Genomic DNA, 6,460 nt, shown 5'->3' on the forward strand with positions numbered 1-6,460 from the left:
GTGTATGTGTGAGAATGTGTGTGTGTGTGTGTGTGTGTGTGTGTGTGTCCACATGCCGTTGATGTCGATTTCCAGTAGGCTGACATGAACGATTATTGACGTGTGTGTAACATGTCCACTATCTTTCTGCTCCTATAGACATATTAGCCTGGATTATGCTGTGTGTGTGTGTGTGTGTGTGGCTGTGTGGTAACCTTGTCATTGTGCTGTCATGGTTTCATAACCACAACAAAGTGTGACAAGAAGGCAGTGCAACTAGAGAGCTGAGTTAGAGAGTAAACACACAGTAGATCTTGTTACACACACACACACACACACACACACACACACACACACATTTAGTCTACTAATCATCTTCATCTCTCATCATCTTCCTCTCTCCTCTTATCACTCTGCTCTGCTGTAATTTGCTCTCCTCTCCTTCATCTTCCTCTTCCACTAAACCTACAAAATAAAAAATAAAGTTGTATTCATTTGTAGTCGCAGCATTGTTATTTTCTCTAAAGTTATTTTCTCTAAAAATGTGACTGAATCAGTGTAGAATTTGGTTACTATTCTTTTCTAAATAATATTACATTGCTAACTTCTTGCTAATTCTGGGGTCTTTTCTTGATAATTTGCTCATAGCCTTTTTTAAAATGAATATTAAATAAATAAAAAGTAAATGTCCACATGGTAGATATTGCTTCGATGAACATTTCTTTCTGGTGAAAGCGCTTTATTCAGACATTGGCTTCCACCCGAAATATCACAAAGTGGTATACCAATACATTTTTATGGGAGCATTATCTAGTGTGCAGATTTTCTCTCAGGTTTTAGCCGACAAAAGTGAGTCTTGTGTACAGGACAAACATGTTTTCACTCTTTTACGACCCAGGAGAAATCTGGCGCAGGCACAAACAGACACTTTTCAAATTAAAAGCTATTTTTTAAGCCAAATTTGGGGAATGGAGAGTGTAGCCGGTGTAAAGAAAAAAGTCTTGTTTTCATCCTCGATCATTTCAGCTCTGTGAGCGGTGCACCTGATGCGACTGACAGTTTCCTGTTTCAGCTTCCCGTGGGTCGGAGGCCGCAATCAAAGATTCTCATCATTAGTCACTCTTAACCACTCAAACTTCAGCTGTAGACACTTAGCTAAGCTTTCATTAGCTACTTGGTTGAGGTTAGGGAAGGGTCTTGGTTGTGGTTGGGAAAGGGTCTTGATTGAGGTTAGGGAAGGATCCTGGTTGAGGTTAGGGAAGAGTCTTGGTTGAGGTTAGGGAAGGATCTTGGTTGAGGTTAGGGAAGGGTCTTGGTTGAGGTTAGGAATGGGTCTTGGTTGAGGTTAGGGAAGGGTCTTGGTTGAGGTCAGGTAAGGGTCTTGGTTGAGGTTAGGAAAGGGTCTTGGTTGAGGTCAGGTAAGGGTCTTGGTTGAGGTTAGGAAAGGGTCTTGGTTGAGGTTAGGGAAGGGTCTTGGTTGAGGTTAGGAACAGGTCTTGGTTGAGTTTAGGGAAGGGTCTTGGTTGAGGTTAGGAAAGGGTCTTGGTTGTGGTTAGGGAAGGGTCCTGGTTGAGGTTAGGGAAGGGTCTTGGTTGAGGTTAGGGAAGGGTCTTGGTTGTGGTTGGGAAAGGGTCTTGATTGAGGTTAGGGAAGGATCCTGGTTGAGGTTAGGGAAGGGTCTTGGTTGAGGTTAGGGAAGGATCTTGGTTGAGGTTAGGGAAGGGTCTTGGTTGAGGTTATGAATGGGTCTTGGTTGAGGTTAGGGAAGGGTCTTGGTTGAGTTTAGGGAAGGGTCTTGGTTGAGGTTAGGAACAGGTCTTGGTTGAGGTTAGGGAAGGGTCTTGGTTGAGGTTAGGAATGGGTCCTGGTTGAGGTTAGGGAAGGGTCTTGGTTGAGGTCAGGTAAGGGTCTTGGTTGAGGTTAGGAAAGGGTCTTGGTTGAGGTCAGGTAAGGGTCTTGGTTGAGGTAAGGAAAGGGTCTTGGTTGAGGTTAGGGAAGGGTCTTGGTTGAGGTTAGGGAAGGGTCTTGGTTGAGTTTAGGGAAGGGTCTTGGTTGAGGTTAGGAACAGGTCTTGGTTGAGGTTAGGGAAGGGTCTTGGTTGAGGTTAGGAATGGGTCCTGGTTGAGGTTAGGGAAGGGTCTTGGTTGAGGTCAGGTAAGGGTCTTGGTTGAGGTTAGGAAAGGGTCTTGGTTGAGGTCAGGTAAGGGTCTTGGTTGAGGTTAGGAAAGGGTCTTGGTTGAGGTTAGGGAAGGGTCTTGGTTGAGGTTAGGAACAGGTCTTGGTTGAGTTTAGGGAAGGGTCTTGGTTGAGGTTAGGAAAGGGTCTTGGTTGTGGTTAGGGAAGGGTCCTGGTTGAGGTTAGGGAAGGGTCTTGGTTGAGGTTAGGGAAGGGTCTTGGTTGTGGTTGGGAAAGGGTCTTGATTGAGGTTAGGGAAGGATCCTGGTTGAGGTTAGGGAAGGGTCTTAGTTGAGGTTAGGGAAGGATCTTGGTTGAGGTTAGGGAAGGGTCTTGGTTGAGGTTAGGAATGGGTCTTGGTTGAGGTTAGGGAAGGGTCTTGGTTGAGTTTAGGGAAGGGTCTTGGTTGAGGTTAGGAACAGGTCTTGGTTGAGGTTAGGGAAGGGTCTTGGTTGAGGTTAGGAATGGGTCTTGGTTGAGGTTAGGGAAGGGTCTTGGTTGAGGTCAGGTAAGGGTCTTGGTTGAGGTTAGGGAATGGTCTTGGTTGAGGTTAGGAAAGGGTCTTGGTTGAGTTTAGGGAAGGGTCTTGGTTGAGGTTAGGAAAGGGTCTTGGTTGAGTTTAGGGAAGGGTCTTGGTTGAGGTTAGGAAAGGGTCTTGGTTGTGGTTAGGGAAGGGTCCTGGTTGAGGTTAGGAAAGGGTCTTGGTTGAGGTTAGGAAAGGGTCTTGGTTGAGGTCAGGTAAGGGTCTTGGTTGAGGTTAGGAAAGGGTCTTGGTTGAGTTTAGGGAAGGGTCTTGGTTGAGGTTAGGAAAGGGTCTTGGTTGTGGTTAGGGAAGGGTCCTGGTTGAGGTTAGGTAAGGGTCTTGGTTGAGGTTAGGAAAGGGTCTTGGTTGAGGTTAGGGAAGGATCTTAGTTGTGGTTAGGGAAGGGTTAGTCATGACAATGAAGTTTAGGAAAAGGTAATGGCTCACTTTAGCAAACTTAACACATTGTTTGCTGATGTTAGGTTAACGTCCGTTAACGTTTAATGGCTAAAGTCAGGACTCGATCTCAGGTGTGTGGAATGAAGGTGTGTCTGACTAATGCCTCCACCCTGCAACCACCTCCTTCATTCGTCTTTATGTTACATCACGGTACGTCTGGCTCCAGGGTGCCATCTGATTGGTTAAGATGGACTGATAGGAATAAGTGATGACAACCTACTAAAAGGTGCAGTGGGAAGCTGCGTAAAGGCTCTTTTATGCTCTCTTTACATAGAAAAATAAATCTGTCCATTTCAAACGATGTAGCCGTCACTGCCCATGTGCTTCCATGCTCCCTTCACGTAGGCATGGATGTTCTGCAATAAATCCACTAGAGGGCAGCGCAAAGTCAAAAGTTTCTGACAGCAGCAAACATGGTGATGGTGGAGGAGATCGTCATAATGGAGCTGCTACAAAGAGGCAGAAGAGGAGGCGGCGTTATGGATGCTGGAGGTCTGTGAGGTCTTAAAACGCATCACCACAGGAGTACGGTGGTCTGTGAGGTCATTGACCACATCACCACAGGAGGAGGGTGGTCTGTGAGGCCATTAAACACATCACCACAGGAGAACAGTGGTCTTTGAGGTCATTAAACGCATTACCACAGGAGAACAGTGGTCTGTGAGGTCATTAAACAAATCGCCACAGGAGAACAGTGGTCTGTGAGGTCATTAAACGAATCGCCACAGGAGAACATTGGTCTGTGAGGTCATTAAACGCATCGTCACAGGAGAACAGTGGTCTGTGAGGTCATTAAACGCATCACCACAGGAGGATGGCGGTCTGTGAGGTCTTAAAACGTATCACCACAGGAGTACGGACAATTCTTTTCTCTAATATTATGTATTTTTAAAATTTCTTCTTCTTGTCTTGCTCATAGTCTGGTCTATTTTGAACTATCGGCTGTGCTGCCGCCACAATTTCCTGCGGTGCTGCTCTGTTTCGTCCATAACCGTAAGCTTCCTGAAAACCTGCGCAAATACGGACAAAATGAACACAAAGTACAGACAGAAAGCTTGATCAATATCCATATCTGTATTTAATGTTGAGCATAAATGAGCCTTAACCCATACCTGTGGGAGTGATAAAGGCTGATAACACACATTCAGCTGTGTGGTTACATTCGCACACACAGGTGGATGGATGTTCCTTTAATGGTTGCTCCTGCATGCACGGCTGCCTTCACTAACAGATGTGTTGGAGCCATTCAGCATGTCAGTCAATAATCACTAGTTCATATTACACACACACACACACACACACACATGCTGAGCATCCTCTCCTCCTGTTAAACACATGTCCCTGTAAGGCGACACCCGCTCCATGATCTGACTCCTCACGGCATGCGAGCATCAGATGTCAGAGGAGGAGGATGAAGACGAGGAAGTACAAACATCTGAACACGTGTTAGTGGGACTGGATACTCATCCATCCATCCATCCATCCATCCATTCATGGTATAATTACGATTCATTTTGACTTAAAAACTCTAATGAAAGCCACATGCATTTTTATTTATTTATTTACAGTAAAATGACAATGTGACGGTCATAACTGCAGGTTTTCTTTCCACCAGTCAATTTACAGCACAGCCTGTTTTGTTATTTCCTGGTTTGATCTTTATATTATTATTATATATTTCTAAACAAGCTCCTCCTCTTCTTCACCTCCTCGCCTCTTTGGCCTTGTCCAAAGCGTCTCTGAAACGTCCCATTCTGCAGATGAACAGATCCAAATCTCAGATCGGCGGCCACAGAGAAAGTTCATTGAAAGCAGCGCCACCTTGTAGCCGAAGGTCTGCAGCTTCACCGCATTTTCAAACCGGAGCTCAGAGACAAAATAATCCAAATAATCCAACAGGAGCTTTTCGGTTTTGTACCACCAAGCTGCCTTGAACCCAGAAGCAAGACGGGTTAGAAAACAGAGTTTGAGCCCACAACGCCCTCTAGTGGTCAGAATTCACTTACCGCAGCTTTAAAAAAAAAAAAAAAAAAAACACTCATTTTAGCTATCTTTAAATATTTTTTTTAGTGTACTTCAAATTACTTCTACCATTCACATAGGAGAGGTGTCTAAATTACAGATATCTCCAGTTCAGCTGCAGATATTTTTAATTCACACTGCAGACATCAATAACAATTCTTGGCAAGTCCTGTTTAACATATCAGTAACAGTCCAAATCAAGATATCTGTCTTATGTCCATGTTGTCCTGTTTTTTTTTTTTTTTTTTTTTATCTTAAATGACGTTTTGACTCATCACAATAACAACGACAGCACAATCTAAGATAATCTATAATCAAGTTGTAGATATCTTGAAATGAAGTTGGATTAGAGATATCTCAGACTGGATACGTCTCTAACTCTCATTCTGCCGAGCCATAACGTAATTAGAGATATTCTAAATTATAGTTTTATTATTATTATAGAGTTGAAATGCAGTTGTAGTGATCTGTAATTATGTCAAACTCTGTGGCACATAAATGTTAGAAGAGCAGAAAGGAGAGGAGAGAAGGAGGAGAGAGGAGGAGAGGTTCACTATGCATCTCCATTAACACATAGTTGAGATGGAGAACCTCCTCCCGCACACCCACACACTCACTCACACACACACACACACACACACACACACACACACACACACACACACACACAATCTGTCTGATTGTCTTCTTGTCTCATTTGAGATGAGCTCATCTCTCTGTCGTTCTGTTTACACAGCAAGTCTTGCAATGACAGAGCGACATACACACAAACATCCATTCTCTCTCTCTCCTCTTACTCTGCCACTGTCTCTCGCCCACCTCTCTCTCTCTCTCTGTCTATATGCTGCGCTTGCTGGTTGCTATTGAATCACAGAGTCGCCATTCAACTCTGACCTAACCCTGTGGGCCATTATCACACACACACACACACACACACACACAGACCCCAGGCCAGTATCCATCATGTTGGCTGTGTGTCAGTGGACGTGTACACACACAGGTCAATACTGGCTCATGTGAAATTACTGGAAATCAATAACCAGCAGATGCTATGAGCTAACGCTAGCTTGGGGCTACATAGAGCTACACAGAGAGAGAGTGTGTGTATGTGTGTGTATGTCTGTGTGTGTGTGTGCGTCTTGTATGTATGATGTATATTTTGTCTGCCTTTCCAGACATGCCCTCTCTCCCGGAGGTCCCTGTGAGTGATGGACCGCATCCTGGAAATCGGCAAATCCCGGTCAGGTCCGCCTCCCTGAGATCAGTTTTTCATATCAGACACATCGACCTCACATCTGGCTG

General features: G+C 44.6%; 1 protein-coding gene across 1 annotated transcript in view; it reads right to left on the bottom strand.

Annotated features, from left to right (window-relative positions):
- Window positions 1–5,983, bottom strand: part of rapgefl1 (Rap guanine nucleotide exchange factor (GEF)-like 1) — a 69,179-nt gene extending 63,196 nt beyond the window's left edge. The window contains exon 1 of the mRNA XM_030058153.1: window positions 5,978–5,983. The gene's annotated coding sequence lies outside the window, so the exon portion shown is untranslated. The remainder of the gene's footprint in view (window positions 1–5,977) is intronic.
- Window positions 5,984–6,460: the final 477 nt, after the last annotated feature.

This window comes from Myripristis murdjan, chromosome 8 (genome assembly GCF_902150065.1).
Source record: "Myripristis murdjan chromosome 8, fMyrMur1.1, whole genome shotgun sequence".
NCBI classification, from domain to species: domain Eukaryota; kingdom Metazoa; phylum Chordata; class Actinopteri; order Holocentriformes; family Holocentridae; genus Myripristis; species Myripristis murdjan.